Source organism: Micropterus dolomieu, linkage group LG01, assembly GCF_021292245.1.
Source record: "Micropterus dolomieu isolate WLL.071019.BEF.003 ecotype Adirondacks linkage group LG01, ASM2129224v1, whole genome shotgun sequence".
Classification (NCBI taxonomy): Eukaryota; Metazoa; Chordata; class Actinopteri; order Centrarchiformes; family Centrarchidae; genus Micropterus; species Micropterus dolomieu.
The window spans coordinates 19,641,896-19,655,579 of record NC_060150.1 but is presented as its reverse complement, the minus strand read 5'-3'; the positions used below and the strand labels follow the sequence as shown (position 1 = coordinate 19,655,579).

The 13,684-nt window shown below is 40.6% G+C and overlaps 1 long non-coding RNA gene and 1 pseudogene across 4 annotated transcripts; one reads left to right on the top strand and one right to left on the bottom strand.

Moving 5' to 3' along the window:
* LOC123977882 overlaps positions 1-13,684 on the bottom strand; it is a 90,514-nt pseudogene that overhangs the window by 5,152 nt on the left and 71,678 nt on the right.
* Positions 7,607-13,229, top strand: LOC123977953. Of its 4 annotated transcripts, none has more exons than XR_006826810.1 (2): positions 7,607-7,895; positions 12,364-13,229. It is a non-coding gene; the product is annotated as an uncharacterized LOC123977953 (long non-coding RNA). The 4 variants fall into 4 exon arrangements; XR_006826809.1 differs by having other exon boundaries at positions 12,361-13,229; XR_006826814.1 differs by having other exon boundaries at positions 12,337-13,229.

Sequence of the window (13,684 nt, the reverse complement as noted above, 5' to 3'; positions counted from 1 at the left end):
TACTAGTTGTCTTATTGTTAAAGGCTTTGTATAGGATGGGGGCTCATTTAACTGTAACAGTTCAGTACACAATGATTAAATGCAGATATTACAAAAGGGCTATTGATACTTTAATTACCTCCAAGCCACGTTGGCAGAAAATTTTGCCCCAGTGAAGAGGTGGTCGCTCTCTATTTAATAAAGAGGGCAGTTTGCTCCTTGCTCCCAAAAACAAAATGACTTGTTCAAGTCAGTTTTTTGCTTCACATCACCAAACAGTAAGCAGCATAAATAGCAAAATAACCTAGTTACGTTAAACGTGTAGTATTTCCCAAGGTTTTTGTAACCATTACTAACGTTAACTGTCTGAAAACCAAGCAGGGTTCACAACCTGTCTAACGTTAAATTAGTCTAACGTTACGTTGTTTTTTCGTGTACAAAATATGAAGTATAAGTTAAGTATAATATCTATATGCCTATATATGCCTCTTGTTATTTTTACATTTGTGTAGTTGGCTTTTGAAGTGAGCTGAAATCCAATACTTACATTTATAGGTAAATGGTAATAGGCTCAACTCCACAGCCACAGCCGACGCCATTATTTACGCTGGGACAATCAACCGGCACGCAATGAATCTCGGGATACCTGGGGCTGTGAAGGATCCAGCTATTGGATTCTCCAAATGGAGGAAAAGAATGCAGCATTTCATGGCTGCATTTGAAGGAGCCTTTGAAATGGGACAGCCTAGTCGCATCGACTGTGACGTATTCAGTCTTCAAATGCAGCCTTCGAAGGATGCGGTCCCTGAATTGAGACACAGCTTGTGTGACACACAATTATGCGTTCTCCAATGCAGTAAAGCTTAAAGCTCCATGTTTTGAGGGCTCTGTGTGTGTGTGTGTGTTCAGTGAAGAGGACACAGACATTTGTTCAGAAAATAGCTTAACTTCAGTCCACCAATCAGAACAGAGGACCCAGTCCTTTGATCTTTGATCAGCTAATTTACGTCACCAAGGTAACCAGCTCTACAACAGAGACACATAGAAATATCCCTCTGAAATTATCTAAATCTTTGCCTCAAACAAACCTCCCCAGAGACTAAACTATAGGTCGTATCGACGAAATGACTTGACCGGGAGCGGCAGAAGGCATTTGTGAACAATATGATTTGAAAAAAGTGACCACTTTGGCGAGTTGAAAAACTGGTAAATTCTGCTCTGGTCAAGAAAATTTGAGGAGAACTTACAATGGCAGCCAATGGAGAATTTTCTGTCACTCTTGTCCTTTGGAAGGACACAGAGACAAATCTATAATTCTGAGGGATTTAAAAAGTCCATGTGAGGAACCACAACAAAATTTACTATGTTTCTGGTGTAAAATTATGCATGAAGAGTTAAAATTGTGGTCAAGCCAACGAGTTAAAGAGAAAAACTTAAGACGATTTCACAAGCCTGCTACACTGTAGTGATGATGTCACCCACTCTAAGTCATGCAATACACAACCATTATAAACTCAGAAAAGAACTCAAAAGAGCATAAAACTTCAACAGCAACCGTGAACAAACCATAAAATATATCAAAAAGCTGAATACATCATTAATAGATTAACTTCTTGTGACCAGTTTACAGTTTAAATCAAGTCTGTAGCTGAAAGTATGCTGAACTGGTGAGCTTTCAAAGTGGAGTAGGTATGAGGAGGATTTCAACAGTCTCTCCGTTCACTTATAATGGGAGAATTTTCCTGGAAAACCTTGAATATTTTGAAAGGTGTTCAAGGTATCAATGACAAAAGTAATAGCACCCCATTCCTTATTGAGCCGGACAACTTGGAGTTTGAAAGGAGTTTCTATGTCAAAAGCTGTGGGACAAGTTAGCGGACAAAAAAACGTGACGGAAGAATAATAATAACTAGAAAAGCAATTTCTTCAGAAATTGCACTGTGAACGCTGACTGCTGAATGGCTTGCGCTAAACTGAATTGCTGCTAAACTGAATTGCTGAGTTGAAAAAAGTTGAATTGTAAGAATGTATGAAAGATATGGAAAGTTTTGTTGAAAGGCTTGCGCTAAACAGAATTGCTGTCTTGAACAAATTTGAATGGTACAAATGCAGGAAAGATGTGGAAGGACAGTTAAAAAGCTGACGCTACACTGCATCGCTGGCTTTAATGTGCAGAAAGTAGCTGAAGCACTATGAAATCTTGGGAAATGTTCTAAAGAATATGAATACGATTTTAAAGTTAAATAAGCTTCAAATTGCACTGATAAATGTAGAGCATTTTAAGGTTTGACTGTATTTTTTAGCTGAAAGACATGAAGAAGTTGAAGAAATGTGAGAAAGTCCCAAGTGTTGTGAAGATATGAAGTGAATACACTTCACTATACTTGATTACACGCCCATCTCCACTGTCTTCAGACAGGGGACAGAGCGTTTGCTATCAGGGCCCCGAGGCTCTGGAACAGCCTGCCCGAGGAAATCAGGTCGGCTGAGTCAGTGAACTCTTTTAACTTTTAACACTTTTATAGGAGAGCCTTTCCCGATCTTATTTGACTTTATTTTATCCCTTTTACTTTATTCTATTTTACTTGTTTTATATTTATCTTAAACGTGTATTTTAGTCTTTTCAATGTTTTCTTGCTTTTATCTTGTATTGTGTGATGGAAATTTAATATTTTACTGTGTTTACTGTTTCACCCATAGACTGTATATAAAAATGGACGTCTGTGACGTCAGCCATTAGATTCTGAAGAGCCGTTTTGAAGCTCAAAATTAGCGGAGCTGGCCAGCGCCATCTTGGCAGCGCGTCACCGCGCGTCACTCCCGGATAACCAAAAATGGGCAAAGAGGCGGGTCGTAGTTGGAGCTGAGGTGACGTGTTGCTGAAACCAGTCCCGCCTAGCTCGATATGACCGAGTTAGCTCATTCTAAGGAGCTAATGCTACATGCTACTCTGCGGTGCTGTACGGTGGAAGTTGGAACCTGCGGCAGTGTTGATACCAGTTTACTGACATTACCAGCTACAATCAAGGTAAGACACCGGACAATATTAAAATAACTCACATATCTGTTATTGACATTATACTTCACAAGGTTTTAAATGTTTTTTAATATATAAATGTGGTGATGTTAGATGTTAGATGTTAGTAGAATGTTAGATTTTGTTGAGACCAACGTTAACAGTTAACTATGAATCAGTTATTAATTATCTTAAGTTTACTTAACGTTAATGTTACAGCTCAAACGAACAATTTCAAGCAAATCAATTTACATACCGTTGGTTACGAGCGGTTGCAAGTCGTTTATTTGGATGTCACCTCAGTATGTCTGTAATAAACGTAATAAGCTAGCGTTAGAGTCCTTAGTTACATGATGGAAGCTATGTATCTTGTAAAACGTTAGCCATGGCTGCTATATATTAATTCCCCACACCGCTATATTGAGTAATGTTGCTGCTGTTGGCAGGGCTGTGTGGGATTATTGTCTGGAATAGTACATTTGTGAGAGAAAGGTACTTTTTATATTTTTCACAAGATTGTTGAGGTTCTGGTGCCTCCACATCTGCTACTCAAAGCTTAAACTTTGATTCTAAAATAATGTTGCTACTCAAAGCTACTGAGACATTTGACAGCTGATATAAAATTGTCTGTCTTAAAAGGACAACATAAAAACGTTTAAAGAGTCTCCCTTGTTCCATTTTCTCCCACGTATGTGACATAATAGTGCTGTCAACATTAAAACACTGAGGCATCTTTTAGAAGACCATCTCAAAAAATTTGAATACTGAGGAAAAGTTCATTATGAGCATCACAACCAGACTGAGAGAGTTAATTAGCTGATTAGAGAGCTCTTCTCCAGTGATTTCTGTATCATTTATAATACAGAAATGTATTTTTATTCTAAAATGTTTATACATTTTGAGATAGTGGAGTTTTTATTTCCATGAGCTGTAAACAGTAATCATCAAGATGAAAGCAAAAAGGGTTTGAAATGCTTCACTTTGTGTAATGAATCTAGAATATATCAAAGATTCACTATTTGAATTAAATTACATTAGAAAATTAACCACACTATTCTATTTATTAAAGAATCATCTGTATTTACTTTATATTTTTTATCACCTGAAGAATTTATTACACATTTCCCTCCCAGAGTCACACTGTGGAGCAGATGTCCCACCTGGTGCCAGAGAGCTGCAGAGACCTGGAGTCCTCATTGTGCTGATGGGGTGGACTGACGTGGAAAGGCGTTCTCTCCTTCTGTTTACTTTGACTTTTAAATATTGTCCATATTTGTATCATAGATCCATTTAAAAAAAAGATATGGTTTATGGTTCACTTGTAATAAATTCTATATACAGTAAGGACCGGCCGGGCCAGTGGAAGACCTGGTCCCTACCCTTACCAACGTATTAAACTCAATAAAAGTACTCTATTAGCTTTCTTCTTTAGTCAAAAACTGCGTAGTCAAGGACTTCACTGGAGACGGTGAAGAGTCGGTGCAAAAGAGTTTATTCCAATAAAGGACAGATAAACCCGAGTAACATCCCTGCAGGTCTCAGGATGGAACTGAGCGTTACACCTTAACTCCACCTTATCTCCTCCTTCCAGGTGGGCGTTATACCTTAGCTCCACCTACAGTGTTCGCTGACCACTCCTCTCCTTTGGTGAATTTCTTATCCTCTGCTGCCATCTTGTGGCCGTTTTTACGTACTGTTTTACCAAATTAACCCTTTCACTAATGTCACAATTTCCACTTTTTAGCTATTATTAAGCATAATTATTGTTACAATTTATCCTTCTATATATTTTTGACATTACTGGACTAAAAATTCACCAATATTTTTCAATTTCAGTCTCACCGTATTTTTTAAAAGTTATACAGGCATAATTTGACACCATTAAAACTCAAACACTTACAATTGTATTTTTTTAAAGAATTAATAATGAATAACATATTTGATAAATGCATAACATGATTCAATATGGAATTACATGATTCAACAATGCCAACCATGAGGGTGCTGTGTCTCATACAAAGTTTAGTTTCAGCAGTGCAAAGCTTGGTTTCATGCAGTACCTGGCCATACCTTGCAGTACCAGGTGCCATGATCTCATTCTTGGCCTCAGTTTGCCAGGATCTCAGGCCTGGCGTACGTGACTTACAGCAGGTGCCTTACTACCATTGTGTATGTTACGGTTGGCTAGGTTTTGCCTGCGCTGCCTGAGCAGCTGCTCTGCTCATGTTGGCACATTGAAAAGGCACAACAAAGTGTACAAACATGTCAATTTGTGTCAACCAATTTATGTCAACTTAAGAAAAGAAACAACAAGGAATTATTCAACAGCTGGACACAGCTAATCACATCTGGAGGGTTCTGCAATCAGCTCCTCTGGTACCTGTAAAGACAACAATGGGAAGACAGTTAAGCAGCTTCTTCCAAAGAGCCATAAAGCAACTGAACTCTGAGATCACCTCAGCATGATAACCTCTCTGGCATATGACAGTAATTAGGGGTAGCAATGTGAAATACACTGTTTCCTAATATGTGCAATATACGGTTTTCAATAACTAATCAAGTCCGATCTTATTGAATGTTTATTATAAGGATCTTATTTTTTTCTTATTGAACTGTACTACCTTTTTTGGCAAATTCTAACCCACCAAACAAACTCAAAGGCGGCTCTCACACACCTAATTTCTCACCTTAACTAAACCATTGCCCTAGTTACAGCCCAGCCGTCTGCAGGCATAACGTGCATTATATGCTGACAAAAAAGGTGGATGAAAATCTCTGCAGGTAGCCTACAACAGCTGTTCTGACGAATTATGCATCCACATCTTAAGCTTATCAGAAACGTCGCTGATCAAACGCAGTTATCACCTCAGATTGTTTGCTGAATCTCAAGGAATGCTACATCTACTAAGTGTAATAACTTATTGATAACTCTAAACTGCATTTAATATGTACTTAGAATCAATCATCCCCACTGATGAACCCCACAATGAATAGTATAACATTATCGTTTTTAAACAGTAAGGTTACACTTGGAGGTGCACGGCTCTCCTCGGGAGAGACAGCTAGCTCAAATGTTGGCATCGGTGCTCCTCGGTGTGACAGTTTCAGGCAGAACTCCGCAGCCGCTCCCCCCTCGGCTCTCTGCCTTTAAACCCTTCGTGTCCATCGGGATCAGGTGCAGCCACTTATAAAAGTATCTGACTATTATCTAACTGAACAGTGACTCCGTTACAGGACGTAGCTAAATCTCACATCGCCCATTAGTAAAAGTTACCGTTAACATAATGTCAGCTAACAGAGCTGAGCCTTTACTTACAACTTCACACAGACGCCTTTTCTTCAAAGCATTATCGCCCTAATGTCTAACACTAAGGTTAATCTAATAACGTTACATTTTGGCTTCTCTCTTCTTGCTGACTTGTCTTTGACTCATTAATAGCTGCGGTTAGAACACAGTAACTTACTTACTTACACTAACTTAGCAGCTTGGGTCTGCTCGTATCTGGCTAATTAGCGTTACGAACTAACGTTAAGCTAACAAGCTATCTGCCGACAGCGATACCTGTTAAATGTTAACACATAAATAAAATACAGGAATTTCACTCACCAAGTAGAACACGGATTTCCTGGAGGTCCTCTCTCCAACGAAGTGCACAGCCTGTCATTATTCATCCAGTCTGAATGTACATGTAAATGCTCCGTACTTGTATAGCGCCTTTCTAGTCTTTTCGACCACTCAAAGCGCTTTTACACTACATCTGCATTCACCAGTCACACACATTCATACACTGAGCGCCTAAGTGCTCAAACAGAAACTAACATTCACACTCATTCATACACTGGCGGAATAGCCGCCAGGGGCAAATCGGGGTTCAGTTTCTTGCCCAAGGACACTTCGACACGCAACCAGGGAGCCAGGGATCGAACCGCCGACCTTCCGATTAACAGCCAACCCGCTCTACCTCCTGAGCCACAGCCACAGCCGCCCCTGAATGTCCAAAAGGCTCCGACCGAGTGCTAGCAGTGACTGCGGCTAATGGTGCCTGTCAATCAAAGCGGCTACACCCCTAATAATGCAGAACTTTAAGGCTTAATATAATTTAAACAGGTGAGTTATAAAAAAATTCACCCCCCTCACAGTTGTCACGAAAGGCAAAATTAGCGACTAAAACCATTTTTTGAACCAGGCTGTAAACATGTTTTATTCTGCTGTAAAGTTGGTCATTTTAACATGGGGGTCAATGGAGATTGACTCCCTTCTGCAGCCAGCCTCAAGTGGCCACTCGATGAATTGCAGTTTCAGATACTTCCGCATTGGTATCGGAAGTGAGAGCCGGAGGTTGCCGCTTGGTCTCGCCCTGCGTGCTTCATCAGAATAGACCAGTGTTTCACTGTGTGGTATTTGATTATTTTATTATGTTACAGCTAGGTGAAGTGTCCCATGGGAAAGATGCTCGAGTTTTCTTATCAGACTGTCCTTGATAGGCCTTCATCTCGGGACAGCTGGTCCCTACTCCCTTCCTCCCTTGGATAGCTGCGTAATACCCTTACAGTATAAAGTCACCTGTTTCTTCACTGGCTCTTTGTCTTACACTCTGCAGACTGGTTGCACTCTGTATGTCTGGCTGACCCTTTGCAAAGAATAAAACCCTTAAAAGACGTCTGGATTGGACTCTTTATTTCAGAAGACTCACTAAAGGTTTTATTTCCATTACACTTGGTGTCAGAAGTGGGATGGTTTGGCAAAGTTTGTCTGGGACCTGAGACATCCGGCGAGTGATCACCCTGGAGTAAAGTGTCTCAGCCTCCACCTCGCTGACTTAAGAGACGGGAGGGTCGACCGTCCCGTCCCGCCACTACCATCTCAAAAAGAGTTGGACCTACGTTGTCCTTAAAAACGGTGAGTGTCTGAAATAAACTACAAAATTCCATTTGTTTTTTATTTTTTCTGTTTTTCTTTGGGACAAAAGACATATGGTAAAGAATCACAAAAACATAGAATTATTGGTGAATAAATTCTGTTTCCTATTCAGTTTGAGGCAATTACAACAGGTAGAAAAGTGATTTTTTTAAGGATAAAAAGACAATGAAGAAAGTGTCATTTTAAACATAAGCATTTGAAAGCGTCATCCGTGTGGAAGGCAGGATCAGAAAGTAAGGGAAGGCAAAGGAAGTATGCCAAATAAATGCTTACAATTAGGGTGAAGGAAAATGTGAAGCATAGAGAGACATACATTAGAGATGAGAGGTTATGTGTTGGAGTAAAAACTGGTAAGCTGAGTGGGAAACAGCTCCTAAAATCCTTCTGCCAGTTGTAAAATTTATGACAGAAAAAGATAAAACATCTATGGGACAATTTGATAAGTGGGTTGAAATGTGTTAAATGTAAGTTTTAGTTCAAATATATATATATTTGGACCAGCTAAAGACATGTTCGAAGAGAAAAGAAAGGAGAGATGCAGAAGAGCATGCAGCCTTGTCCAGAGGAAAAAAATAAAATAAAATAAAGCTGAAACCTACCATTTAAGGCAGATTGCTATATCAACTAGAATTAAGGGAAAGTACAAAGACTTAAAACAGAACATTTGACTAGATAAAATAAGGATAAAAGGAAACTATTAAAAAGACACCATAAGAACAAACTAACACATTATCTCTTCTTTAACTGAGGTACACAAGTCATGGAATCCATTCCAGCTGATCCAGTCCTGGACTCCGCTCCTCCTCCTCCAATATGCTCCAGTCTGAGATCCAGCCCAGGATGAAGACTATGCTGAGGTTAAAACTGCTGAAACATGACGCCATAAGCCATAGAGATGAACTAATGCAACATTAAAGACCTACAGAAGCACTGTTCTGGTCCGGTAACAGTAATGCAACACATTGTATTGCCCAGTCATGGAAATGCCAATTATAAAAGGAATATTTGGTATTTGGAACATTGTTGAAGCAATGGGGCACGTGACAGCCTCACATGCAATTGGAGCAGTTTGGACCGTTTATCAAAGGATGCCATAATGACTTAACAAAGACAGCTGAGTAGCAAACCAGCTCAAACAACACCTCCATTTTGGACACCTGCAAGATTTCTACAATCTCAACAAAATACTTCACTCTAGCTTCACAAGAAAGTAGGCTGGAGCACAGAATGGACACAGTACAGCGATGTCATCACTGGATAATTGTCGCCTGTGTGATGCAGGCCAATCACAACAACATGTTTGCATTTAAGAACACATCATGTAGAGCTCTCCAAGTTCACATGATCATCACCTTATGGTCACAGCGGTCTGAAATAAAGTTCATCGGAAAAGAACATGTTCTGAGCCGGACAAGGCCAGAAACTGCTGTTGGAATAAAGATGCCGAATTTCACAGCATCTTACTGACAGACAAGAGGACCTGCAAGCTGAAGATTTACACAAAGAGGACAAAAGTGAGAAAATAGCCATCAAAAGGGGCTGAAGAACTCTGTTCTAAGCCATCACAGTACAAGAAAATGTACAGTACAGTGGACAAAAGTGGACATTGGTACACAGAGATTGTCTGGACAGATCCAAAGCAGATCCAAATGGACTGAGCTGGAGGGGGCGGGACGGACGCCAGTGACAGGAAACAGCTGGGACACACACAGACTGGGTGAGTCACAATTTCTCACAGAAAAATAAAATCTTAAACACATTGAAGCAAAAAAAACAAAAAACAAAATATTATATTAATTTATTAGTAAATGCTGATGAGCCTGAACAGCCTACATTGGTGATGAATGATAACCACAAAGAGTTTTAGAAACTGTTAGTAACTTAAACCTACCAGGGGACAATATTGCTACATGATATATTGAAAACAGCCCCAGAGAGGGGCAAGTTGCATATATGGTATCATATTGATGATATAGTATTAAACACTTATTTCAGTTATCAGAGCACTAATGAGTGACCCCCACTGAACACACAAACATAGACACACACACGCCGCTGTGAGCGAGGATGGACACACACACACACACTCACACACATACACACACAGACCTTTAGGTACATGCAGCTAGACTCGTTACACTGCGCAATACACAATTGTGATGGACAGGATGCTTTTAATGGGAAGGGAAGTTTTAATTATTTATGGAATAGGGACAGTGGAAGAAAGAAAGAGAGAGAGAGAGAGAACTATTGCAACATATTATCTGGACAAGAAGCGCTGCGCTGTTGTTTGTTTCTTTTTCTCCTTCTCTGATCTTAGCTGTACCAAGGGGGAAGTATACACATGGCGAAGCAAAGCCAAGTGATTTGCAAACATATGGATTTGGGAATGCAAGTCAGCCAAAAAAGATTATGATGAAGGCTGACCAACAGAGCGACAGAGTGGTGGTAAGTGCATTAGTGCACCCACGAGCACTACAGGTTTCAAAGCTTCACATTATTGGTTACATCAAAGATCACACATTTCTCTGTTGGTGATTTGACAAAGGTCTGTTTTTAAAATATTACATTTCCCGCACGGCTGGTCAGTTTCCATTCTGCAGTCTATCACACGAAGCATGCTGAGATGACCATTGTGTTGCGGTTCGCCCACAATGGCCACACACAAGGCTAGTCTGTCTCTAATTGCAAATTGAATAGACAGAATAACTTCTCTGGGAATGTGATCACGATGAGAGTAAAGCTCTCTCTCCCAATGCATACAAGCCTTTTCATCTATTCCAAAACCAATCACCATAAAGAAAGGTGATGATGATTTTATGGACAAGGGATCCCATTACTGACAAAGAATGAACAGAGATAGAAACCTCTCTCCCATGATTCATGGTAAACTAACAAGTGCACTTGACTGACTTGAACTGACGAAGCTAAGCTGACAGAGCCTCACTGACTAAAATGGCTCTCTATAGTCTACCTGTACTCGGAGACTACAAAGACCTGACCTACGTTCTTACTTGACTTGACCAAAGGACGATCACATGACCTGTTTTGACACTACATCTTGGAAGCAAACCAGATGCCTGGTCCTTATTGTCATGTTGCTTGCTGTGTCTGTTGCTTTTATGTTATGCTGGATGTTTCTTTGTGCGCTGCTGCCGTGTTGATGATAAAATGTGATGCACGCTAACAGATTGACCCCATTTCCACAGGAAAAGAATGATGCCTGGTAATTCCTTGTTGTTCAATGTTATTGTTTAAATACCTTTTTTTTTTAAACATGGTCCAGAGTTTTGCCCATGCGCTCTCCTCCACAGAGAAAAGGGGGAACTGAATGCAAAACTAAGTCGCTCAGTGTTGGAGATGGAATGTAATGTGAACAACCAGTCTGTGTGTGAGGTGTGTTATCAGACAGCATGGAAGCTCAAGGTTGAAACTCATTCAGAGAGGCTGTTTTACACACACAGAGCAGAGTGTCACCCAGTATAATATGCCATAATTTGTTTTTATTTACAGTGAAATGAGTGACATCATCATATAATGGACTGAACTAACATCATGTGAATGAATTACTGTCTTGTTGTTGTTGACAGTTTTCCCTCTCCTAAACAGGAGCAGCAGCCAGAGCCTAATATCTAACCCCAACCGATTTTTCTTCTTCCTTTTTATTTTTTAGCCTTCCTAGAAAACTACAGATTGCTGGTGTTGTAAAACTGTAATAAAAACTTCTAATGAAATATTGTGATGAAGGAAGAGACAGGTCTATGAAAGGTTTCCCAACACACCCTCACAACTTCTGTCAAACATGCTCAATCTGCCTAAGACACATCATAGGGAGAGGATTACAGGTTTCATTTGCAGCACATCCACTACCAGAAGAACCATGTGACCACCTGATGAGGGAGGTTTTTAGCTAAACCCAAGCAAAGGCAAAATGTACTGTTGATAATAGTTGATATGTTTCCAAAATGGATAGAAGTTTTTCCAACTTCAAAACTAGATGGGTGCAACTGGAGCAAAAGCCCTGGTTTGTGAAATCTTGCCATGCTGGGGTGTGCCTTCCAAAATCGACAGTGACGACAGAACACCTTTTGGAAGTGAAACCATGAAAAACAACTTGGCTCTTATATGGACATTGATTTAAGACAACATTGTTCCTACCACCCAGCAAGCGGTGGAGCAGTAGAGAAACAGAATAGAATGCTAATAGTTAAGCTAGCTAAGTATTGTGAAGACACAGGTCTTCCATGAACAAGGCTGTTGCCGGTGGTGTTGATGAGAACCAGGATAAGAACCAGGTCAAGGTTTGAACCCATTTATGATTCTTTTAGGGCGCCCTCCACTAACAGGGATAGAGGCAGCGAGCAGAGTACCGCCTGACACACATCATTGTGAGAATTATTGAATGTTAAAGTATTGCCAGACTTTGTCCTCTGCTCTACATCAGCAGGTTAAAGAGGCCCTACCCTCTCCAGCGACAGAACCACTGCACAGTCTCCTGCCAGAAGATTTTGTGGTGGTTAAGGACTTCAGAAGAAAGCACTGGATGGCGCAGAGGTGGAAAGGTGCTCCTGACAACATACACAGCGGTAAAAGTGGCTGAAAGAGCTACGTAGATTCACGCCAGCCACTGCAGGAAGGTGCCTGCACCACTACAACAATAGATCAACAAGTGTGCACAATCAGCAACTGAACCACTGTTTTCCCTGATCTTGTGTTGTGAGTGAAGGAGGGATTGGGAACGCTTAGGCACCCTTTGTCTCGGACTCACAGGCTGTTAGATGGCAAACATCAGCACAAGGGAGCTAGTGGGAAAACTCCTGGTCTCACCACTGCTGATTTAAGTGACGCCATCAAAACTTAAGAGTGAGTAGCATGCTTGTCTCAGGAAGGAGACATCCTTGGGATCCAGTCAGACACCCAAATATGTGTGGGCCTAGGAGGAGCAACACAGATGTTTGCTGCCATTGCAATAACATGAACAGTGCCTCTGTTGCAGTTCTTAGATCACAAGCATGATGCACAAAAGCCACCACAACAGATCACCACAGTGAACTACAGGCATTGACATCAAATAGCAGTGTTAGAGGCAAGAGAAGCACCCAAAGAGGCTGGGATGCTTGGCTAATGTTTAATAACTCCTGTTGTATGTTTGTGCCCAACAATGCAGCTCCAGATGGTTCGGTGACCCGAGTGCTGGAAGGACTGCGTTCCATACGAGAAGAACTTGCAGAGAACTCTGAAGTGGACACTAACATGTTCGACTGGTCTGATTCTGTATTTGCTAAATAAAAAGCCTTAGTGATGCCCATACTAGCAGGTCTAATGATTGCTGTAGCACTGTTAGCTCTCTGTGGATGTTGCATTATTCCATGTGCCAGAGGTCTGATTGTAGGAGCTATTGATAAATATGTCTCCATTCAAATGATCACACTCCATGAACAAGAATAACATGCCGCTGTGATGACAGGAAGGACCCAGATTCGTTTTCTCTGTTAAACTGGTGTAGATTACATCATTATGACTTTCTATGACCTGATGATCTTTTTGTAATGCTGTATATACTTGAGTGATCAAAGAATGATCACAAGGGAGGAGTAGGTGATGGAAATTTGATATTTTACTGTGTTTACTGTTTCACCCTGCATTCTTCATCAGAACAGACCAGTATTTCACTGTGTGGTATTTGATTATTTTATTATGTTACAGCTAGGTGAAGTTTCCCATGGGAAAGATGCTCGTTAGAGAGTTTTCTTATCAGACTGTCCTTG